The 26,553-nt window shown below is 36.6% G+C and overlaps 1 long non-coding RNA gene across 3 annotated transcripts in view; it reads left to right on the top strand.

The window, feature by feature from the left end:
- Positions 1-26,553, top strand: part of LOC102162881 — a 107,899-nt gene that overhangs the window by 73,986 nt on the left and 7,360 nt on the right. For all 3 annotated transcript variants that reach the window (XR_002337938.1, XR_002337939.1, XR_002337940.1), the window contains exon 4: positions 6,696-6,761. This is a non-coding gene — a long non-coding RNA (uncharacterized LOC102162881). The remainder of the gene's footprint in view (positions 1-6,695; positions 6,762-26,553) is intronic.

The following is a 26,553-nucleotide window of genomic DNA, read 5'->3' as shown; positions in this document are numbered from 1 at the left end:
AGCAAATGATTGTACATTTAATTCATGATCTTCTCCATCCACTAAAAGAAATCATTACACTTTTTCTTTCAGTTTTAAGTCAGTGTTTAATGTGTTATGCATATTTTAAAGTTTGTCTTTTAATCGTTTTTTTTTAATTAAAAAATTTTAATTTTTTAAATTCAATTTTATTGGAGTACAGTTGACTCACAGTGTTGTGTTAGTTTCAGGTGTACAGCAAAGCAGATTAGCTATACATATACATACATCCATTCTTTTCCAGGTTATTTCCCCATATATAATCCAAGTTTTCATCCAATTCCATTACAGGGTTTGAGCAACATGCTCAGTTTGAATATTTGTAAACCAGTGGAATCAAACGATGAGTTTCATGAGTAAAAACATCACAGATTAAATCACGAAAAAGCCAATATGTTCTTTTTTTAAAAAATTGTGGTAAAAGCATACAATATGAGATCTACCCTTTAAATTTTAAAGCATAAAATAGAGCAACTATCAGCACAATATTGTACAGCAAATCTCAAGGGCTTTTCATCCTGCATAATTGACACTTTATACCCATTGAATAGCAGCTCCCCATACCCCCAAGCCCCTATTTCCTGGCAAACATCATTCTATTTTCTTTTTCTATGAGTTTAATTATTTTGGATTCCTCACTTAAATAAAACCATGCATTATTTATCCTACTATGACAGGTGCATTTCACTCAGCATAATATCCTCAAGGTGTATCCATGTTGGAGTTCCCGTGTGGCTTAGCAATTAAGGACTTGGCATGGTCACTGCTGTGGTTCTGGCTTGATCCCTGGCCTGGGAACTTTTGCATGCCCTGGGCATGGCCAAAAAAAAGGGTGTATTGATGTATCCATGTTGTCTCATTTAACAGTATTTTCTTTTTTAATGACTGAATATGAATAGAATATTCCATCGTATGTATATACCATATTTTCTTTATCCATTCATTTGTCAGTGGACATTTAGGTTGCTTTTCTATCTTGGATATTGTGAATAATGCTGACATGAACATGGGAGTTCAGAAATATCTTTGAGATCCTGATTTCAATTCTTTTCTTCAATTCTGGATATATATAGTCCCAAAAGGGAGCTATATCATATCATAGTTCTCTTTTTATTTTTTTGAGGAACCTCCACATTGTTTTCCACTGAGTCTGCACCATTTTATGTTCCCAGCAACAGTGTACAAGGGCTCCAATTTCTCCACATCCTTATCAACACTTAAGTTTTGTTTTTTTGATTTTAGAGATCCTAACAGGGGTGAGGTGATACCTCATTGTGGTTTCGATTTGCATTTCCCTGATGACTGGTGATGTTGAGCATCTTTTCATAGCTTGTTGGCTACTTGTATATCTTCTTTTGAGAAACATCTCTTCAAGTCCTTTGCTCATTTTTAAGTTGGATTATTTGTGGGTTTTTTTTTTTTTTTGCTATTGAGCTATAGGTGTTCCTTATATATTTTTGTTATTAACTCTTTATCACATATGTGGTTTGCTAATAGTTTCTTTCATTTCATAGGTTGCTCTTTCCTCTGTTGATCATTTCTTTTGCCATGCAGAAGCCTTTTAGTCTGATGTAGTCCCACTTATCTACTTTTGCTTTTGGTGCTGTATCAAGAAATCAATGCCAAAACCAATGTTTTGAAGCTTTTCCTTCTCCAAATTTTTATTTTTTTAATTATCAATTAGTGTGAACGACAGACATTGTTTCCCTATTTCTGAATCTTGCTTCTTCATTGACCCCAAACTATCACTGACATCCACCAGCTTGAATCAGGGCTGCCTATGTGCATGGTACCCCCTAGGCTGAGGCCTACATTGCTTTGAAAGGTGGTCTCAAATGGATTAAGGGTGAAATTATTTGGTATTTTCCATCTTCAGGCCGGCTGTTACTAATTGTTGGTGCCACCTTTTAGCTGATTAAAATCCCATTAAAAGGGAGAAATAGGGGCATGTGCTGATTGTAATGATGGACTGAGGCTCAGGAATTATGTCTCTCATTTAAAAAAGTATATTTAATTCTCTATTTCAAACTTTCTCTGGGCCACCCAAAGCACTATCTCTGTCTCTGCCACCAAAGGAATCTAAGTTTACACCTTCTACTTCATCACTATCCACTCACTTCCTACCTTTATGTAGTCTGACTTCACCATGGAGAATATGATGCTTCCAAGAACACTAATGAGCTCTTAATGACCAAATACTCTGTAGCATCTTATCCTGATGACAGTGCTTTCCTGGAAAGCACCTTCTTTTAGGATCCTGTTCAACTCGATCACAGCACATCTTTATGTAGTTCCTATTTTGGGTCAGGTCTGTCCATATGGGTCAGTATGGAAACCAAGGTAATAGCTGAGAGATGATTTCAGAAACTGCATCATGTTAAGATTGAATCAACTGACTGGAAGAAAATATAATATTCTTCCAAAGCAGCACTGTCCAATAGAAATATAATGCAAACTACATATGTAATTTTAAACTTTCTAGTAGTCACATTAAAAACGTAAAAGGAAACAGGGGAAATTAATTTGCATATGTTTTATTTAACTCAATATCCAAAATATTATCATTTCAACCTAAATACACATTTATGAATGAGATATCTATCTTCTTTTTTGGTGCTAAGTTAAAACCTGATGTGTATTTTATACTTAAAACATATCTCAGTTTGGACTAGCCACATTTCAAATGCTTGATAATATTCCAATGGCAGGAATAATGCCAATCTGGAGTAGAAGTAGAATTAAAGAGAGACATTTTTGGCTTAGAAGTAGAATGATTTTTACTAGCAATTAAGAATTGTGTCTGTCCAGCAATGCAATGGACTTCCTATCAGAGGAAACTCTTGAGTGGAAACAAAGCTCACACTTGGACTGTAGTAGCTAACTTTTAATGTCCTCAAATAATTTCTTTAAAAAACTGCTATAGTAATGCATTAGAGTTAACAATTTAGACAATACAAAGTTGTGTAAAGAAATGTTTAATAACTTCCTCTCTTCTACTCCCAATCTCTGAGTTAACAAATAATAAGTTTAGTATGTATCCTTTTAGATCTTCTTCTTTATTTACACAAATGTAGACAGTGAAATTTCAGGCATGTGTGCATGTGCACACACACACATAGTGTTTTTAATTTTAAAGATGAGATCATAAAATAATTTCTCCACAGTTTACTTTACTTACTAATATAGAATTGGCATCTTTCTAGGTCAATATATGTGTATGCTACTCATTTTTAAATAGCTGCATCAACTTCCATATAACTGATACCATACTTTATTGAGGCGTTCACCTACTTATTGATATTATATAAGGAGTCTCATGACACACGCCTTTTGTCACCTCTGATTTCAGCCACAATTGAAGTGAGCAATTCCATGCAAAAGCAATCAGCTTAAGTGTTGCTTCAAGCATGTGCTCTGAGTCTTTTTGCTTTTTTTCCCTCAGGAACTTCTCTAATTGTTGCGCTCCCACCTCCGACCTCCTGTGGACAGTTCTGTAAATTATTCAGGTGGCAGAATAATTATTAAAGCCCTTATTGCCTTCAAGGGTGATCACATTCCACTTATTATTTTGGCTTTTCAGTCTTCTCTGTCCAACTCTCCCTGGTCCCTCATTCCTGTCACTGAATCACTTTCCATATAAACTGTGGGCACGCAAGTCCTTCTCTCAGATGACAAACAAATGATTTTTACCACTGGAAATAGTGCTGCTTGAAATATCTTTAAAAACTTTTATGTATCAATGCTCCTTCAAATTTTGAAGTGTTAGATTACCCAAACTAAACATGTCATCAAATTTCATTTTCAAAAGGCTAGAGCAAATCCCAGGCCTCTCAGCAGTATGTACTAATGCCTGTTTACACATGGGCTAACCAGCAGAGGTTATAATTTTCATTGCTCTGATTTGAGCAAAATGGTGTGTCATGCTATAATTTTCCTTTCAGTGACCTTAGGGAAGTGAATATCTTTTCATGTTTGTGAGTTTTTTTTTTTTTAAACTTCAATCCATGCAACAAAAATAAATCCCAAATAGGCTAAAGACATGACTGAAGAAATAGCAAAAATATTCAAAGATAATTTAAGAGAAACTTTATGTGTTAGGGAAAACAGTCTTAAGCATAAAGATGGACTGACTTGACTACATTAAAATTTTTGGTTGAGCAAATAGTACTGAGAGAATTTTAATAAGAATGCCATTGTTCTACCAAGAATGTTATTTTCTTGGTAAAATCACCACATTTTAGACAGTTTGGCCAATTTTGAACTAGTACCACACGTTTTTAGTAATCTCAATTTTAAAAGTCCATGTAATATAAATTTAAAATTTTTTCAAGTAATTATGCTTTCAAAATTAATTGGACATTAATTACTATGCATAAGTCCTGAGGTTAGAGTTGTACAAAACCCCAATGCAATACATTGAAAAGGATGAGGATGAAGTTTTACTTTGGGATAATTAATTTTGTTTTGAACTACTCACCTGATCCCACACCCAGTCTTAATTTATGTTCTCAGGAATATACCTAAAGATAGAGTTTCTTTTTCCTGACTTTTTTACTTTATCGAGATACAATTTACATACAATAAAATCTACTCATTTTAAGAGTAAAAAAATGCCATTGTCAAAAGACAAATGATGAATTGGCAAAAAATTGCCATAAAATATTTAACAGACATTATGAGAAGGTCATTATGATATGAGAAGGTCAAACTACTTTGTAGAAACATGGGCAGAGAATAAAAACAGAGGAGAAAAATCATGTGTCTTTCCAGCTTTTGCAAGTGTAATTTATTTTTTTTAAAGTACACACACACACCACAAACAGAATCCTGTGATCTTAGAACAAATATTTCCAAGAGAATTTTCCCAGATAGAGCTTACTTTGATTGGGGAAATAAATCAATTGCTCTGGAATTTGAGGGCCATATCTGAATATTACAGTATAAGTTAGAAATGATTTAATACATTTTGTATACCCAGACATGAGAAAAATTTCCTTGTATTATCTGGTCTACTATTCATTAACCTAAATTCACTCAGCCCGCATCATTCACTGGTCACTCCTAATAAACTGGATCAGGCAATTTCTAGGCCTTATAAAAACATTTTATTTTGTGTATAATTCCCCCCATAACATCAACCACCAGATAGAACCATCAGATAAGACCCAGTCTGCACAGTTTATTTTGAGATCTTAAAAGCATTAAAAAATATCATTTTAAACAGAACATAAACTAAATATACTGGAATATTATGACACCAGTTGCTTGACATTTCTATTTTCTACTCAGTGCTCCACAGTGAAATAATGTTTCTTAATCTTTGTTCGTACTGACTGAAATAGCATGAATTATGACTCTCCTTCAAAGCTGGTGAGTTATAAAGTCATAAATCTGTTCATACACAAATAAAATGTTTATCTGTGTTTGGACTTTGGACATGACTTCCATTGGGGATGATCTCATGAGATCTCAGATCCACGGGCTGTATCAGGAGTTCCCCAGGTTATATTGACATGGGTTTTCTAGATTGATTCCAAGTTTAAGATTTCAATAGGCCTGTGAAGTACAAAAGTTGGGACCACGTTTCCTTCTCCACTGAATGAATCACCTTTTATATGGGAGTCTGTTTATTTAAGTGTCGCTAAAGAGGGGAAAATTCTCTAAATGCAAGTGCTCCATGGGAGAGGAGAGAAGGAATCAATCCTTACTTCTGTGGAGGCCAAATTGTTAAATTCTAGATGAAAAGATGGTTAGTGACATTAGACTGTGAAAAGTGACCTCAGATGATGTTTTTGTTGTTGTTGTTGTTACTCAGTGAATTTTATTACATTTAGAGTTGTACAATGATCATAATGAAAAGATACATGTACTCCAATATGTATTGCAGCACTATATACAATAGCCAAGATATGGAAACAACCTAAATGTACATTGACAGAGGAGTGGATAAAGAAGATGTGGTACACATACACAATGGAATATTATTTAGCCATTAAAAGGGCAGATGATGTTTTTAGAGCTTGAGATAAACAGAAATGATAGAGTTAACTTTGTATTCAAAGTCCAGAGTGCTAACCATTACACCATGGGGCTGCCACAAGTTTGTATTCAAACAACTGAATTTATTTTATTGAATTTTCCAAATTCAATGAATTGCATAAACCTTAACTTGGAGGTTATTTTTCAGTAGCTTAGGTTCAGACATAAATTTCTTAAGAACAACTAATGCATATTCAAAAAGAGAAATGAAACTTCTTTCTAGGTCTCTTGTCAACATAATTTATTTTATGTTTGGAGCAGGAGGTTATAATATATGTATTTGGACTCCCCTCCAAAGCTGAGAGTCATATATATATACATATATATATTTTTTTTCAATGGCTGGTCATATGACTCATAATTTACTAGGATAGCATATTATGTAGTTAATGGGTAACTGCCTGTGAAGTCCAGAAGGGTATTTTTATGGTCCTGACATGAAAGACCACAGCACAAGTTTATTTGCGAGGCAATTATGGGAAAGCTATGAAGTGAACTCAATTGACTGCTGTCCTGCCTATTGACGTCAAAAGCAAATCATAGTTTGGTGTTTGGTGTATTTAGATTCTAATATGTGCAGTAGCATTAATCTCTGAATCACAGATTTATTGTTAATCCCTATCATTTGTTTTTGATAGAGAAGCAGATATGGAATGGTGAAACTCCTGCACTCCTCCAAGTGATCTTTTTACCTGGAAAGGGAGGTAATTAAATATTTCACTCACATGCAAATGAGGGGTCTTTAGTAATTAATTTAGAAAGAAAATGTGATTGGGATAAGAACATGGGACATAGAGTTCTACAGAGCAATTGCACTTTACTATAAATAAATTCAATTCTATGTGTGTGTGTGTATATATGAGGGCTATCTTTCAAAGGTGTCATTTTAGGAAGATATATACTTACTTCAGTATGGAACCTTTGCTTATCAAATGTCTATATTAGAATTTTAAAATGTCATTGTTTCTAATAATATTTGGCTTTAATTAAGTAAGGCAGTTTCTAATTTTATGTATCTCTATGTATCCACCTGGGATTTGGAAAGATTGAGGACTGTTCAGCGATAACCTTCACTTCCATCCCCTTTAATTTCATTCGACCAGTTAAGATCCTTGATGGAGAGAGCCATGGGCTGGGAATGCAAAGGCAGCTCCTGTTCCTGGCCCTATAATTTGATTCATATGACCTTGGATAAATTATTTAGTTCCTGAGCCAGATGTATAGAAAGAAATATGTAAGACTTACCCCTGGGGATTACTATGAATTTCTCTGATAGTTGAGAAAAAGTTTCATGTAAAACTAGGTTACAGTATTTGTCTACTCAAGAATTTAATATGGTCACTCTTGTGAAATAGATGGGTAGATCGTGATCAGCTGAAAATTACTCCCTGAAGAAGAATTTTCACTTTGTTCATTTTGAAGTTTCACAGCCATTTCTAAGACACAAGGTAATAAAGATTTAGCACTGTTACCATTGAAAAAAAATCTAGGCTTGAAGGTGGAAGGAAGCCATATGATGGGCTAGGCACCCTATTTTATAGTTGTAGGGACAAGAAAAGGTTCTTCATGATTGTAATAATTTTTCTCTTTATGACAGTCTAGACTAGAGTTTGTCATACCAATTAATAGCACATATAAGTTAACCCTTGATTAACCCTGCAATGATTTCTGCTAACAATTCTGGATCACACACCACAGAGAGTTAGATAATTAGACTTATGCAATAACGTTTTTATAGAGTCCAGCAAATTGTATATTACTACAAATTGTATTTTAGCAAAAGGATATTCCAATATTATGTACCTTAGGTTGATTATTTAATTTCTCTAACTTTAGTCTTCATATCAGAGAGATGGCTTACATAATGTTTCTCATAACACATACATCTATGATAATGTTTTAAAGAAATAAATAATAGAAATGAGAAACATAAATTCTACATGATAAAAATATGAATGGCTACTTTTATTGAGTGCCCATTGTATAATAGTTTCCGCACAAAACATTTAACCTCTATTATTTAAGCCCCTCAATAAATATATGGAGTATTAAGTACTGTTATCATTCTGACTTTGCTGGTAAAGAAATAGGCTTAGAGAGATTAATTAATTTATACAAGATCTTATAGCTGGCAAGTGGCAGAACAAGATTGAAACCCAGATAATATGGCTATTGACCACTCCTTTGTGAAGAAAGTACATACTAAGAATTATATACAGAGTAGTAACTTATAAATAATAATTGAAGGGGAGTTCCCATCATGGCTCAATGGAAATAAATCTGACTAGTATCCGTGAGGACATGGGTTCGATCCCTGGTCCTACTCAGTGGGTTAAGGATCTGGTGTTGCCGTGAACTGTGATATAAGTTACAGATGTGGCTCGGATCTGGCTTTGCTGTGGCTGTGGTGTAGGACAGCAGCTGTAGCTTCGATTTGACCCCTAGCCTGGGAACTTCCAAATGCTGCTATTGTGGGCCTAAAAAGACAAAAAAAAAAAAAAAAAAAAAAAGAAAAAAGAAAAAAATTGAAGGACAATGTCTAACATTTCATTCAACCTGGCTTTGATTCCTAGTGGTCAGAAAGCATAGCTGGCAGTACGGGCCTGTCCTGCCAATGCCCTGGCCCAGGGTGGGCTGAGGAAGCTGGCATTTGAAAGCCATTAGACTATCCCTGACCCTTCTCAACTGTTGGCCTGAGAAGTGCAGAGGTGATTGGGCATGACAAGCTCTGGCCTGGAACCGTCAGGAGCTGTGTGGCCAGGAGTGCTGGAGAACTGTTATCTGCTCAGTCTGATGGCCAGTTCTCCCAAGGAGCCTGGGCTTCCCTTCGCTCCTGAAATGGCTTTCTGGTGAGGTCTCTTTTAACATTAGCTAGGATGGCTACAGACAAAAAAAGGGCAAGTCACCCATTTATAACCCTAAACCTGGGGTGCTGAAGAAGAGTGTTCTATGTGTGGTATAAATAATTCTAAATTATGCTCCCCAGAACTCCTGGGAGGGGCAGCCTCTGAACCTCTCATTCCTGCCTCAACCTCTGCAACAGTTCTTCCTTTAACCTAATATCCACTTTTGTGTCATCACATATTTTCTGGCAAAAATAACTTTATAGCTACAAGTGTGGTGTAGAGGTCAATTCATTATTCCATTAGGGAGAAGATGCACTTTCAAACCCAGGGGACACATTTATTATTGTATCCTTCAAGGATATTTAAAAGGTGCAATTAATAAGATATTAAAATATGGCACTTTTGCAACCAACAGATCTTTATGCTTTTTTTTTTTGTTAGGATATTATGCCTTTTATTTTATGCCTTTTTCCTGTTATGATATTAAGTTTAAGAAAGATTTGAAGACAAGGAAATTGAAATGTTTTTAAAAAGACTCCTTTAAAGGAAAGGAAACCCTTTTATAAGCTGGTGTAAATGGAAAAACTTGGGCTTTTATTCCGGAAAAAGAATCATGAATGGAAAATCCCCAATTAAAAGGTCACTTTTAACTGAAACTGAAAGAAACAAGTTCAGTGTATAAAATCAGAGAGAGGGAGACACGGTAATATTCTTTAATCGGTAAAGAAATGTGATACTTTTCCAAAGTGTTATCTTTGGGAAAGTTCTGAAGCTGTTTGCCATTTTTCTTGATCTAAATTATTTGGTCATCTATCCAGAAAATAAAACTAAGTATTTCATAAGAACTTTGAGGAGAATTCCTAGCCTTACATGGAAGGAATCCTCTTTTCTTTTTGGTGTTCCTTTAAGGGGATTTTTTTGTTGTTGCTGAAGGAAATGTCCCATTAGTATTTTACATAGAATTCCTTTAAGGGTGACCAGGGTGGAGACTTTGAGCATTTTTGTTATAATTTGTCAGTAGAGGTTACTTTGTCTTCTGGGTTCTCAGAATACCTGAGGAAATGATTTGTGTGTCGTTGAAAGGTGGCTGTTGTCTTAGTGTTGTCTCAGTGACAAAAGAGGTGGATTCTTTTCTGAGGAGGATGGGGTTTGGAGGTTTGCCTGTTAGAATAATTCTGGTATCAGAATTGTCTGCTGGCACTTGCACCCTTAGATCCCTTATAAATTCTTCCTTGTAACAATGCAGGAGAAAACTTGAGAACTATGTTTCTTGGGGTATTTTGCTAGTAGGGTTCCAAGCTGGTAGGACTCTGCCAATGACATACTCTCATATGGGATCCCAAATGTGGAAGAGGAAGGGGGCTGATATTATCTTCCTGTTCTCTGGCAGTGGTGTGGGCTGATGAGTAGGCTTCCCAGATGTCCAGATGTGGAGTGGTTGCCATTTTACCTACTTTGGAGCCCTAAGAATCTCAGAAATTGGCAGCAGATACTTGCATAGTTCTGATTTTGGGTGGCAGCAAGCAGCTTCCTTTTTCTTTGTGGCCACAAACTTGAAACTTATGACAGCCCCTCCCAATTTTTGCTCCTCCAGTTCTTTCAGTAGTTTTATAAGAACCTATTTCCTTATATTGAATCCATTCCTTTTTTTTTTGGCCACATGGGTGGCATATGGAGTTCCCAGGCTAGGGATCAGATTCCAGCTGAAGTTGTAACCCATGCCACAATTGTGGCAACACAGATCCTTTAACCCACTGTGCTGAGTCAGGGATTGAACCTGCATCCTGGAGCTGCAGAGATACCGCTAATCCCATTGTGCTATAACGGGAATTCCCATTCCTGGTTAAGACACTTAGCATGGTTTCCGATTTCCTGACTGAATTCACAGGGATTTTTCTCCACATTTATGTTTTTCCAATAAAGAAAGCTGTCATTCCTGGTGGCTGGAGTCCACTAACTAAGCTTTGGAAGAGAAATTTTTCTGTGGGCCCCATCTTTAAGAAGGCCACAAAATTTGGCTTCATTCTATGTTTTTATTTTTATATTTATTTATTTAGTCTTTTTAGGGCCACACCCCTGGCATATGGAGGTTCCCAGGCTAGAGGTCCAATTGGAGCTGTAGCCGCCAGCCTATGCCAGAGCCACAGCAACTCAGGATCCGAACTGCATCTGCAAACTACACCACAGCTCACAGCAATGCTGGATCCTTAACCCACCGACTGAGGCCATGGATTGAACGTGCATCCTCATGGATGCTAGTTGGGTTCGTTAACTGCTGAGCCATGAAGGAAACTCCCATTCTGTGTTTTTAAAGTCTATTCAGGACCCACAGTTTTTAATCAACATGACACAAGATTAGTAAAATATCTATTTGAATTTATTATGCAACTTGTACCTGTTAGTATTTTAAAGATCTGATTAAGCTGTAAATACAAATGCTGTGAAATATAAATTTAATAACCAAGAAATGGTGTTTATTTTGTTATAGCCTCTGTGCAGTTCCTTTTCAACTGTGTAGTTATTGTTAACAATAAATAGGAAAATCAAACATAATTGGGACCAACAGTAATTAGTAATCATTGTCCTTCTGAACTTGACATCCTATTCACAGCTTATGGCTTCAGGGTAGAGACTGTAGTGTTGGCGATGTGAGGAAATCCTGGAGCTTTGTCGGGGGTAGCATGGGGGCTTTTTTCAAGGGGACCTTGGTTTAGAGAAGTTTCTCCCACTTATAGCCTCAGCCTCTACTGAGGATTTCAGGAGAGTAATCTCCAGGGAGTTGTCTAGCTCAGCTTTTCGGCCTTGGCTTATGGCTCAAGTTAGATAGCTTTTGTTACTGCAGACAAAACTGAGGGCCATACTGATCTTAATGCAGACTGGGAAAGGGAGGGCCTTGATTCTTCCTCCTTAGAGGATGTGGAATGTAGAGGGGGTTAGAGTGTGGTCCAGCTGAGCAGTTTTCAGCTGCTGCATCACAACCTCCAGGTGAGTTCCTAGATAGAAGGGAAGAGAAACGGAGTAATGTATCAGTGAGCATCTGTTATTGGGAGCATGCCATTTATATAAATTGGATATGTACCCAGAGAGCCACTGTATAGGTGATCTTACATGTTTCTGTCAAGTCTGAAAAACTATGAATCCATAAGGAATGCTTGTATGTAGAGGGATTACTAAGAGGCCAAAGCCCAGAGTTCTGGTTCCTACTTCGTTTCAGAGGGCTGGAGAAGTTATATATTCCTTTTGGCACTAATGACCCTATGTATAAGTGCTTTCTCTGGGAGGGGACTAAACATGATCTCTGAGTTTTATTCTAGTTTAGGCTCTGTAGTTCTATGATGTCATACATGTTTGGGTGTGTATCCAAGATTTTGTATTTCATTCCTAATTTTGTTACTTTACATTATTTGAGTTAATGTGTATAAAGTTCTTAGAAGAGGGCCTGGCATATAGGAAGTGCCACACAAATATTTGATCTAAAGAAATGGTCTTTTCCTGATTTAGGCATTAGAGTGTTAAAAACTTTGTTTCATTTCCACATCACCCAAATGACATTCTGGTGATTTTAAGCCTTTTGGCTGAAGAATGGAGTGGATCTCAAGCTTTCATTATCAGAAAAGAATACACTGGCATCCGCTGTGGTTCAGGCTCCAGTGACCTTGAGTGCCATCTCTGTGCTAGGTAAACTCTTATTGCCTTACCCTTGGCTTTTCAACACAGTAAATACTGAGAGGGAAACAGAGTTTGCCTGTAAATTAGCAGTTCCTCCCCTACCAAGTCGACCAATCCCCCTCTTTTCTTTTTTATTCAGTCAATACTAATAACTGTCAGGAAAAATAAATGAGAATCAGAAAGGAAGGAACATAGTTCTGAATAACCCAAATAGATGGTGCAGAGTCTTTGCATTAGATCCTGTGTTCTTTTTCCCCTCTAGGTTACTTGATAAATAAAAATTGTATTTATTTAAGGTGTACAGCATGATGTTTTGATATACTTATACATATATTGTGAAATGATATGTATTGCAAAATATGTATATTGTTAAGTGAGTACCACAATCAAGCTAATCAATATATTTATCACCTCCCATAGTCACCTTTTTTTTTTTTTTTGTGATGACAACATTTAAGAGCTATGGTCTTAGCAAATTTCAAGTAAAATTTACACTATTATTAACTGTAGCCACCATGCCATTCATTAGGTCTCCAGAACTTATTCATCTTGCATAACTGAAACTTTTTACCCATTGAGAAACCTCTCCCTCTTTCCCCTATTTCCTCATTTTTAATTGGATTATCTATTTTTTATTTGTTATTGAGTTCTAAGGGTTTTTTATATATTTTATTTTATTTAATTAATTAATTTTTTTTTTTTTTTTGTCTTTTTGCTATTTCTTGGGCCGCTCCAGCGGCATATGGAGGTTCCCTGGCTAGGGGTCGAGTCGAATCGGAGCTGTAGCCACCGGCCTACGCCAGAGCCACAGCAACGCGGGATCAGAGCCGCGTCTGCAACCTACACCACAGCTCAGGGCAACGCCGGATCGTTAACCCACTGAGCAAGGGCAGGGACCGAACCCGCAACCTCATGGTTCCTAGTCGGATTCGTTAACCACTGCGCCACCACAGGAACTCCTCTTTATGTATTTTAGATATTAACTCTTTCTTAGTTGTATGGTTTAAAAAAGATTTTCTTCCATTCAGTTGATCGTTCCCTTTGCTGTGAAGAAGCTTTTTAGTTTGATACAATCCCACTTGTCTAGTTTAGGTTTTGTTGCCTGTAATTTTGGGGTCATATCTAAAACATCATTTCTCAGACCACTGTCAAGAATATTTTCCCCTGTGTTTTCTTCTAGCAGTTTTAGAATGTCAGGTCTTATGTTTAAGTGTTTAATCTATTTTAACTTGGTGTTTACATATGCTGTGTGGTAAAATTTCAATATCATTCTTCTGCATGTGGATATTTAATTTCCCTAACACCATTTATTGAAGAGACTATCCATTCCCTATTGTGTGTTATTGACACCATTATTAAAGGACACTAAAAAGAAAAGAAAGTTACACATCAATATTTCTAAATAATGTAAAGGCAAAAATCTTCAAACAAATACCAGAAAACTGAATTCAGCAGCCACATAGAAAAAAAAATACACCATGATGAAGTGAGATTTATCCCTGGGATGCAAGGATAGTTCAACCTACAAATCAATAGCTATGATACACCACATTAACAGAATAAAAGTCATATGATGATCTCAGTAGATGCATCAGAGCAAATCAGTATCTTTTCAGGATAATAGTTCTCAACAAATTAGGTGTAGAAGGAATGTACCTTAATATAATAAAGGCCATATATGAAAAGCTCACAGATTACATCATATTCAATGGTGAAAAGCATAAAAGTTTTGTCTAAAATCAGAAATTAGTGTTTCTCACTATCACAACTTCTACTCAATAAGGACTAGAAGTCCTAGCCAGAGCAAATAAGCAAGAAAAAAGACCCAAATTGGAAATGAAGAAGTAAAATTGTCTTTGTTTGCATATGACATGATCCTATATATATAGAAAACTCTAATGATTCTGCCAAAAAACTGTTAGAACTAATCAACAAATTCAATAAAGTTGAAGGATACAAAATCAATAAATGAAAATCAGCTGCACTTCTATCCATTACTATAAACTTCTGAAAAATAAATTAAGAGAATAGTTCCATTTAAGTATTATCAAAAACAAAATACTTAGAAATAAATTTAGCCAAAGAGGTGAAAAATCTTTGCATTGAAAACTATGAGACATTGATGAAAGATATTGAAGAAGACATGAATAATTGGAAGGATATTCTGTGTTCATGGATCAAAAGAATAAGTATTGTTAAAATGTCTACACTGCCCAAAGTGATCTATAGAGTCAATGCAATCCCTATCAAAATTTTAATGGCATTTCTCACAGAAATAGAAAAAAAATCCTGAGTTCATGTCGAACCATAAAAGACAGCATGTAGCCACAGTAATATTGAGAAGGAAGAACAAGACTGGAAATATTAACTTTCCAGATTTCAAAATATAATACAAGCAGTATGGTACTGGCATAAAAACAGACATATAAACCGATGGAACAGAATAGGGAGCCAGAAATAAATCCATGCATTTGCATTCAATTCATCTTCTACATGTCCTTTATTATTTATAAATGGAGTTCCTGGGTACTTTCTGAGCCCCATTGACTCTTATTTTACTTACAGATCAAATAAATGAGTATCACTGCTTTTATAATCTGAGTAAATTAAAAGTGGTAAATTGGAAGGGTATTGCCAGAGGAAAGCATTCTAAAAACAGAAAGTGAAAATGATCATAGGCCATGGAGAAGATAAATTGATGAAAGTAAATGAAATAACCTAAAAAATAACAGAATGGGGATATTTAGGGTGGGGATATAGTTCTAATTCATTAATAGTCACAAAGAAATCACTGTATCACAATAGGTGATGTTCACAATGGGGATTCTGAATCATTAAAAAAGGTTAAAAATTACCTTACTTTGTTACATAGAAGCAATCGAAGTATGGCATACATTTTGGAAAACTTTCATTACAAGGAACTTCACAAATTGAGAAACTGATACATTATGATATACTTTTAATTTTATAAAAATGAATTGCATGTCAAATATTGTACCTTTTCCCCTCCCTTTTTTACAGCTGCACCTGTGGCATATGAAGGTTCCCGAACTAGGGGTTGAATCAGAGCTGCAACTGCCAGCCTATGCCACAGCGACAGAAATGCTGGATTTGAGCCGTATCTGTGAACTTCACCACAGCCTGTGGCAACACCGGATCTTAACCCACTGAGCCAGGCTGGGGATTGAACCCACATCTCATAGACACTCCAGGGATTGAACCCGCATCCTCATAGACACTACGTCGAGTTCTTAAGCTGCTGGACCATAATGGGAACTCCCATTTTATTTCTTAAGGATGCCAACAGGCTAGGTACTGCTGTTTCATATTCTCAGAATGAATATTAGGAATTTAAACTCTTGGGGTTAAAAGGTACATTAGACAATATTCTGTTAAGCTTTTTCTACCATTGAACAATTACAACAAAGCAAGAGTGTGTCACAATTTCAGCATCAAGCTTTTCAGAGGTGCAATAGAGGCCATATGGCCAGGTGTACAGAACTGAAATCCTTGAGCCAGATCTAGATGGGAAGCTCAGCTCCATCAGGTATTAGGTGAGCCTTCTCCAAGGCTCAGTTTCCTCTATAATAAGTTGGAGTAATAAAACCTACTACTGTGTTAAGTAGTTAATGTATATAAAACAGTATAGTGCCAGACATTAATAAGTATCCATATATGATCATCTGTTTATAGCTATTTGTCATCATCATTATTATATTACACCTATGGAAAATTCTCAATACATTTTTCTGTGTTGAAAAACTCATTTTTGATAAGGCCAGTAATATGATCATGCTAGGGCTGAAAAGAGTGTCTTCTGTGTTTTAGTTTATTTGCCTGAGCTGTTGACTGAGCATTCAAAACCAGGCATATCGAGTGATGAACAATATAGGCTGGAAGAGATAAAAAAGAAAGGAAGTCAGATTAAGAAAAGATTAAATTATAGAGAGGTGGATATAAAGCAAAGGAAAGTACAGGACCCCAGTCTGGTCCCATGGGTACTGAAAAGTAAGTAGGTCCAATCCAGCAGGCAGAGACATTAGCAGAGAAGCAGGTGGCACTTGAATATCCAAGTCAACTGAGCATTACCCTGAGGTTCCAGAAAATATGGCCATTCACCAGCAGCGGAGAGTGAAGGAATCTGCAAGAGCTGGACAAAGTATCAGGTCTTGGCCATCAGATAAGGCAAAACTCTTGTCCTATTAGCAGATAAGTGAATTGGAATTCAGGAAAGCAGGTGTAGAAATCTAATCAGGTAGAATTGGCCAGTTCTGCGGGAAGTGGTGCAGGATCAGTAGCTAGGCTGGTGCTTGGGGGCTACTGCAAATAGTCAGCTAGGGAACTGACATGGTCAAGTTCTTGTGAGGGCATTTTCCCCCTGGCTTATAGAGGACTGCCTTTTCTCTGTATCCTCACATGGCAGAATGAGATTGCTCTGGTGTCTCTTCCTTTTCTTATAAGTGTTTTGATCACATTGTGAACCGTACCCTCATGACCTCATAAAAACCTAGTTATCTCCCAAAGACCCCACCTACTAATACCTCACAATTAGAGTTAGGGCTTCAACATATGAATTTTGAGGGGAGCCAAATATCCAGTCTGTAGGTTTGAGGCAGTAAGACTAGCTCTAGGTCTTCTCTGTTGGGCTGCCACATGACCTGTTCTTGTTAGGCTTGTCTCAGGCATTGGGTGGTACTGAACCCAAAAGTAGATGGTGTCAGTGACTTCTGCAAAAAAGATCGAGGCAGGCAGGAGTTTGTATTCAATAGAACACTCTTAAATTTTTACTCATCGAAAATCTGAATATTCCAGGGTTCATGATATTTTGCAGAGATGTTCTTTTTTATTTCTTTTTAAATTAGCCTCTCCCTAATCTGCTCTTGCCTTCTACTTAAAACTTTATCTTGGAGATACTTACATTGGAGAAAGGAGAAAGAAAATTTTCTAATACCCTTTAAGATTACTTCCACTAGGGGAGGGATGGATTGGGGGTTTGGGATTGGCATATACACAGTGAGGTATATGGAATGACTGGCCATGGGGGACCTGTCATATAGTACAGGGAACTCTACCCAATATTCTGTGATCACCTATATGAGAAAAGAATTTGAAAAAGAATGGATGTGTGTATATGCATGACTGAATCACTTTTTTTTAAGGCAGAAATTATCACAACATTGTAAACCCAATATACTTCAATGAAACAAAAAGAAAAAAAAAAGAAAAAATTCCACTTTTTGGTGAAAAGCACCTTTTTTTAAAAAAAAAAGAAGGGAAAAACTTTATTTTTGTTAAGATTTTTAAACCCTTTCCATCCCATTACTTAATTTTTTTTAACTAGAAGGAGAAGATATTAATAAGAAAGTCTTTATTTCCAAGCTTGTTTTCAAGCTCAGAATGTAGGGCCATCATTATGTCAGGAGTTTTCAGTTTCCCCGTGAATTACTCAGATTGACAGGTAATTCATAATTGAGTCAACATTAGAAGAAATTGTGCTTTGAGAAAAAATGGAACTTCATTAAAAAGAAAGATTATCAGGAGTTCCCGTGGTGGCGTAGTGGTTCACGAATCCTACTAGGAACCATGAGGTTGCGGGTTCGGTCCCTGCCCTTGCTCAGTGGGTTAATGATCAGGTGTTGCCGTGAGCTGTGGTGTAGGTTGCAGACGCGGCTCGGATCCCGCGTTGCTGTGGCTCTGGAGTAGGCCGGTGGCTAAGCTCCGATTCGACCCCTAGCCTGGGAACCTCCATATGCCGCTGGAGCAGCCCAAGAAATAGCAAAAAGGCAAAAAGGCAAAAAAAAAAAAAAAAAAAAAAAAAGATTATCAGGATCTTAGTGATGAAAGAGAATTTAGGTGCTGTGAGATTGTGGCTCTGTGGTTGATATCTGGGCTGCAGTAAGACTTTTGAGAAAACTTTCATGCAGATGCCAGCCAAGGGAGTCTTATGATCCAAGAACAAAAATAGTCTTTTGCCATCACATTGCATCAAGTCAAGCTATTAATATTTATTGTTAGGCTGTAGTCTTGGAAAACTGAGCTGGAGTGATGCATTTTCCCTGGACATTATTTTTGTAAAGGCCAGAAGGAATTGCTAAATATACAAGAGTGTTTTATTGTCCACATATGGTAGTGAAGGAGAGGATTAGAAAAAGGAAAATGAAAGAAAGATCAGTGGATTTCTAGATGCAGTTGGTAGGAAACATAACATCCATCGTGAAATAGGAGAGGAGCTAGACATATGGCAAGCAGAGCATCGGTGGGAATTCCTGTTGGGTGGACCAGTCAGGGCAGTTGGGGCAGAGAGACAACAAGCATTTTTATACTTGGCTTGTGATGCCTGGTGGTATTATTCTCATTATCCCAACCAGGAAGAGGAAGGATATCTGTGGCAAGGGGTTGAAATAAGCAGCTCTCAGAATTGGCAACATCATGGGATCTCCAGGACCTATGAGAGTGAGGTCAGCTGAAAAACCACTTAGCCAAGAGATTCACCTCACCCTGATGCTGTATTAGCTCAAAACAGAAACAGGAAAAAAAGTAACTGAATCACACCATTTCCCAGTGCTACTTTGGAATTTCCCCAGAATTTCCATTCCAATACCAGGCTATATTAATTAAAATAGGATGGAGTAAACAAAATATGTAAGATGTTGAGGTAGGAGAAGGTAAACTGCTTGATGGTATTTACCAAAATAGTAAAAATCTTTCTTTGTAGAATTTGTCTCTCATTTTCTTTTTTTAACAAAAAAGCAAAGGAATATGCTAGAAATACAGTGTTTGTTTTCAGAGAGTATAACCAGCTCCAGTTAATATTAAACTCTTTTAAAAATATGTGTATACTGAAATACCAGTTTTATATTTTGAACAGTGGCAGTATCATAGCCGATGAGGTTTATCCCAGGCATGATTATTGCTAATTGAAATAATAGTTTTTTAGAACTTACTAATATCTGGGGGACTCTTTTGGACATTAAGGATTTTATTGATACTTATCACTTTCTGGAGTGGCAAATATTACAGAAAGCCCAATGTCTAGCCTGCTGTGTGTAGTCATGATTTTGGGTGTGATATTCTCCACCCATTCAACAAATATTTACTGAGCACTTAGTATGTACCATGGACTGATTGTGCTACATTTTGAGGCTGCTAAAATGACCTGGTATGAAATCCTTTATGAAGCTGTCAAATGATCGCTAGGCTTGGGATCAGCAGGCATGCGGTGTTACTGAGTGCACTCATGTTCAGAAGGAGTTGTAAAAACTGAAAAGAAATACGTTATCGAGTACAACTTCTATATCAGGCAGAAGGTTCAGAGTTTTAAATTTCATTTAATTTATGTATTTTATAATCCTGGTTATATTCCATATCTTCTAATGTTAATTTATCTGTGAATATAAATTTAAGTTTCATTTAATTTATGTTTTATAATCACAATGACATTCCAAATTGGAAACTTCTAATACATTATCTGTGAATATATAGTAATTACATATTTCTTTCATCTGTTAATTCTTTTTCTTCTGTGTTTTATTGATTCATATCTACCCACAATTTCACCTTTTAGCCCATCCCCTGGATTCTCTTCTCTTGTGACTGCTGCTGGAAAAATCTATCTAGAGAGCACCGTGCAGTAGAAATGTGATGTGAGTCACATATGTAATTAAACATTTTTAGTAGCCACCTTAAAAGTGTAAAGGAATGTATTTACACAACACATTTTGTTTAATTGACCCACCACAAATAATATTATTTCAACATGTAATCAGTAAAAGATGTATAATGGGGTATTTTATATTCCTCTTTTTATTACACCAAGCCTTTGAAATCTGGCATGTCTTTTACACTAACAGCACATCTCAGTTTGGACCAGACACGTTTGAGGTGCTCACTATTTTAGTCACTTCCATTTTGGACAGCGCGGATCTAAGATCTTATGTTCTTCCTGTTCCTGATGAGAAAATGGTGATAAACTGTCATGCATTACAATTCCCCAATCAACCATCTCCACCCTCAATTAGCCTCATTTGTTTTCAGACCTTGTTCCTAAGGTGAATCTGCTTTCTCTATCACCGAAATGACTTTCTCTTTTCTGTTTTTAACTTTTCTTCACAAACCCCTCATCTGCCAACCCATCAACCTTACCTGGTCCAAGATATCAACCCACTTCCTTCCTCAGGAAGCCTTTACCCAAATCTTGATTTCTGCTTTCATTTTTACTAAGGTTGATAATCAGGTTACCTATATATAGATATAGTACCTACTTCATATCATTCACATGTGGCCATCCATCTCCTTCACTAGAACTTTGTAATTGTTATAGCTTCACTTCACAAGAGGTCAGTGTGTGTTTATTAATTGGCTGACCAAGATTTGACATCCTAAATTTTATAGAGGCATAAATAAACTACTGAGCCATATTTTTTATTTTGTGCTATTTCACAAGTTCATTCATTTGTTTATATACCAAATATTGAGTACTGACTTTGAGTCAAAGACTGTGCTAGGCAATGGCAATAGAGTATTCCCAATACATCATGTGCATCTTTCAGTGTCAACACAGTTTTCCGTGAAAATGAAATTAATTTTACTGTTATTATATTCCCTGAATTTTAGAATGATAGAGCTGGAAAGGACACTAGAGACCATCTAGTCTTCACACTCAGGATTTTGCAAATGTAGGGACTGTAGTTCAAGAGGTTATATAATTTAGATAAGTTATAGAGCTTATTGATGGTGGATCTGGGACTAGAACTCATCCTGTTTTTCCTCCAGTACATTATATTTACTCTATGTTTTACTTACTGAAATAAGCACATGAATTTATAAATTCTGTGTAACAAACTGAGATTTTATGGAAAATTCACATCCAGCACTTTTGCATACTGGAACCAATATTCCACCTGAAAAATTTCTTTCTTTTTTTTCTTCCCTTTTTCTTTCTTAGGGCTGCACCCGCAGCACATGGAGGTTCACAGGCTAGGAATCTAATTGGAGCTACAGCTGCTGGCCTACACCACAGCCACAGCAATGCAGTATCTGAGCCGCATCTGCGACCTACACCACAGTTCACAGCAACATCAGATCCTTTACCCACTGAGAGAGGCCAGGGATTGAATCTGCAACCTCATGGTTCCTAGTTGGATTAGTTTCCAATGCACCACTACTGGAACTCCTGAAAATTTTCTTTTAACTTAAGTATTTTTCCTTCTCTTTATAGAGGCAGATTTTCAAAAGTGCTGCAACTTTTTTTTTTAATTAAAATTTTTTAAAAATTTTTTATCTTTTTTTATTATTCAAATGAATTTATCACTTCTGTAGTTGTGTAATGATCATAACAATCTGATTTCACAGGATTCCCACCCCACAGCCCAAGCACATTCCCCCACCCCCCAAACTGTCTCCTCTGGAGACCATAAGTTTCACAATGTCTGTGAGTCGGCATCTGTTCTACAAAGAAGTTCAGTCTGTCCTTTTTTCAGATTCCACATGTCAGTGAAAGCATTTGATGTTGGTGTCTCATTGTATGGCTGACTTCACTTAGCATGATAGTTTCTAGGTCCATCCATGTTGCTAAAAAAAAAAAGTGCTGCAACTTTTAAAAGCAAATCTTAATTTGTGGATTAGAGGCAATTAGAAGGAAGATAGCATGTTGCCAAAAGTTAATCACAAACTTCATTTTCCCATAACTTTTTCTTTCAGAATTCTGGCTCCTTAGTCAGTAAAAGAGTAGGTGTGCCTGTCACCAACGTGAAAGTCTGAAAGGAAATTTGATTAGTGCTACTTCCAAAGATAAAGTTCAGGTTAGCCTAGAGTTATACCTCAGATGATAAAAATCCAATTTCACAATATTGACTTTCACTTCAGTGAGAGAGTAACATTGTAACAGTGTAAACAGTGACAGAGTAAAAAGAATTTGTAAAGTTGACAAATGGAAGTGTTATATATAATTTTCTTTAATTACTATTGGAGCCTATATATACCACAATGACATTTTTTTTGAATGATAAAAATTTTTATTTCCAGGAGTAGCTAGAGGTTGATATAATAACTAGCTTCAAACAGGGGTTAAAGAAATGCATGATTAATGGATCCACATCAGCTGATATATTAAGCTTGACATCTTAATTTTTTTGACCCATATAATGAGGTTAAATTCAAAAGAGTACTCTCTCCTTCGGAGATGAAGCTTAAAGAGAACTACTTGAACCATCAGCAATGATATTTCTTAAACAGAAAATATATTTAATTTTTTTCTGCTTTGAGTATTTTTGTAAAAGTGTTTTCCTTAATTAGGGTGCTATTATTATTTAAAGGTGTCACTGTGGTAGAATATTATTTGCACAAAATATGTTTATTACATTATTTAAAATCATATAAGGTATAATCTTTGTTTTACTGCATCTGAATAGCTTCAGGTGCTTATTTCTAGTGCTCACCCTAGACCTACTGGATCTGCATTTTTTTTGGTGGACTGTTAACAGCCAATGGATTTCCATTTCCAATAAATTCAGTTGAGTTTTATACACATGACCTTTCGGGAAACTTTTCTTTGAACATAGAGAAAAGTATAAATTGAAAATAATATTCCTGTCCCTCAACATGTTGCGGAAGAGGGAAATGTCATGTTCTGGGACCTTTAGGAGTCCTAAGGGTGAACTGTCCGTTGAGGGTTATTGGCTTCATACAGGAAAGAATTTAAGAGTGAGTCAAAGAAAGGCGAAGGTGAGTTTATTTAGATAGACACATACACACTCCATGGGCAGGAAGTTGACTGTCTTAAAAAGTGAGAGTGGCCCCAGGGCATGGAGTTTTACATTTTTATGGGTTAAGTCATTTCTTTTTCATTTCTTTTTTCTTTTTCTTTTCTCTTTTCTTTTCTTCCCTTCCTTCTTTCTCTTTCTTTCTTCCCTCCCTCCCTCCCTCCCTTCTTTCTTTCCCTTCCTTCCTCCCTTCCTCCCTCCCTCCCTCTCCCTCTCTCTCTCTCTCTCTCTCTCTTCTCTCTTTCTTTCTTTCTTTCTTTCTTTCTTTCTTTCTTTCTTTCTTTCTTTCTTTCTACCATAACTGCAGCATAAAGAAGTTCCTAGGCTGGGGGATGAACCAGAGCTGCAGCCACAGCAGCAGTGACAGCCATAGCAATGTGGGAACCAAGCCACATCTGCAATCTACACTGTAGCTTTTGTCAACACTGGATCCTTAACCCACTGAGCAAGGCTGGGGATTAAACCCGCATCCTTTTGGAAACTGGTTGGGTTCTTAACCCACTGAACCACAATGGGAACTCCATGGGTTAAGTAATTTCATAGGCTAACAAGTTGGGGAAAATTCTTGCTATTTCGAGGAAGGGTAAGGATTTTCTAGGAATTGGGTCACTGCCTACTTTTTGGCCTTTTATGCCAAAGCCTCAGAACTGTCATTGCATGAGAGGGAGTGATTTTTTAATATTACAGTGAAGGTATAATGAGCTAAAGGTTCTGACTTTATGGTAATGATCATTCTGAGCCACCATAATTTCAGCTGGTTCCAGGCATTCCTTATTGTATTCCCGTAGCTGAGCACCCTTCATTATCTTGTGCTTGTGTCCTGCCCCTTTCCCTCCTGTCTAAGACACTGATGTTTTCCTTGCCAGCTGTTTTCCCATGTTTTGTTACTAGAAGTGAAATCGCTTGCTATCCATTAAGTTGATTGACATGACCAGATATTCTGAAGATTCTAACTAGATCATTTATTCAGTTAAATGGCTATGTTTATTTAGTATATTTAAATTTAAATCAATTAAGTGGTCAATAACTATTTTCAGGATAGCTACTTAAGCAAGGCACCGTGGAGAGTAACCAAATGTGTTTCAGAGCCAACCCTCCATCATACATTGTCCCACTGTATTTACCGTGTTGCTCTGTTGCTGTGTCCATCCCTCTGCCTGATGTGAATTCCATGATGGTTAGGCACCAAATCTTACTCATTATTGTGTCCCCAGCTCCCAGGACCATGCTTGGTATGTAACAACCAACTGTTTATTATACATATGTATTTGGATTTTGAATGAATGGATATGGCACTGAGATATGTTCTAAGAAGTAGGATTGATGATCAAGTGGTTGAAATGGAAAGACAGGGTGTGTTCAAACACCACAGATAGATTCAGAGAAGTGTTTCAGAAAGTATAGGTGGGTTTCAATTTATATTTATTATTTTAATTAAATGTAGTGATAATGTATTCCATTAGATTTTATATATTTTTCTATACATTATTGTTATTATTATTGTTATTATTTTTGGGCTTTTTTTTCATGGCTGCACCTGTGGCATATGGACATTCCTAGGCAAGGGGTTGAATCAGAGATGCAGCTGCTGGCCTATACCATAGCCACAGGAAAGCTAGATCTGAGTCTTGTCTACTCCTTATGACACAAATTGTGGCAGTACTGGATCCTTAACCCAATGAGTAAGGCCAGGGATCAAATCTGCATCCTCATGGATACTAGTCAGATTCATAACCCACTGAGCCACAATGGGAACTGCTTTCCATATATTATTGTATAAGCATTTCCCAATACTATTAAAGTTCTCTAAGCAACATTAATGACTATATAGTATTTAATTGAATGAATAAACATATTTTATACTAATTCTTTCAGGATTTTTCCAAATTTTTTTTTCTCTCCCTCCCTCTTTTCTCCCTTCCTTCCTTGTTCCTTCCTCTTTCCTTCGTTTCTTATAAAGAATATCATTTTATACTAAGTTCTTTTTTGTGTTTTGAATTATATAGCGTCAAATAATATTCATATATTTTTGAGGGTGTTTAAATAGGAGATAAAATAACTTTACAAAGTCACCTATATATATATCTTTCTATACATGCATGCATGACTATGGCATTTCTTAAATGAATTGCTTTAAATTTAACAATTTCTCATAGAAGTGACATTCTAAACTACATTTTGGGTTCCCAGGCTGCTTTCTGAATTTTATTTTATCTGTAGGAATGGTTGGGATATCACTTATAACCCTGAATGCTAAATTAGTCTAAGACATTCAAATATTGAAATTTGAACATGATTGCAGAATCCAGGTCAAGTCCAGGGTCCTCACATTCCATATCCTTTGAGACTTTAAACATCTATAAATCTTTACTTCCTCTGAGCTCCAAGGGAAGAAAAGGAGAGAGGATATGGTTGCTGGGTAGACCCCCTCAAGGCTGGGCAGTACTGGTCCAATGGCAGATTTTGAGGAGGGGCTAGCAAGGAATTGTGTGTGTAGGGATCTCTAGGGGCAGATGGGTAGAGTGGTAGAGTCTAATAAGGGGCCACTCATGTTGGAAACTGCATACCCAGAAAATTAAGGTAATATATTGAAACTCGATTATTCCATACACATTTGGATTTTGGCCTGTAGCAATGGGGTGCAGCTAAAGTATTTTCTTTTTGTATTTAGGTACAATTTAGATATATGATTGAAATGCAGTTGAAAAGGGAAAAATTTACCATGTGGATTAATGTTCTGCCCACTCAGATCCCCTTTGGAATCTTTCAATACTGGTGAGCACCCTTCCCTAGCTTTTGTGAACTTTCTCTTCTTTTTCCTTTAATAGTTTTGACATATAAAATTTAAGGTATACAACTTAATGTTTTGTCGTATATGTATACATTGTAAAAATATCACCACAATCAAACTAACATATCCATCACCTCCACATAGTTGTGTGTGTGTGTGTGTGTGTGTGTGTGTTAAATATCACCTACCACTCTCTTCAGAGGACTGCTTTGGGGCTGTGGGAGCCACTCTGCCACAGGCACAGAGAGCCTGGAATGGAATGCTTGGGAGTTCTCCTTCAGCCTTTCACCTCACTAGGTAGCTGTTAGCTAGCTAATTGCTGACTATTACCACAATATGAAAGCTAAGCAAACTTGCTCTGAGTAGGAAAAACTGTGAAGTGCAGTTTGCACTTCAGAAGTCCCCTGCAGGATCAGGCTGAAATCACTCC

The sequence above is a fragment of the Sus scrofa genome, chromosome 13 (genome assembly GCF_000003025.6).
Source record: "Sus scrofa isolate TJ Tabasco breed Duroc chromosome 13, Sscrofa11.1, whole genome shotgun sequence".
NCBI lineage: Eukaryota > Metazoa > Chordata > Mammalia > Artiodactyla > Suidae > Sus > Sus scrofa.
The sequence above is the reverse complement of the archived record's forward strand: the minus strand, read 5'-3'. Positions and strand labels throughout refer to the sequence as shown.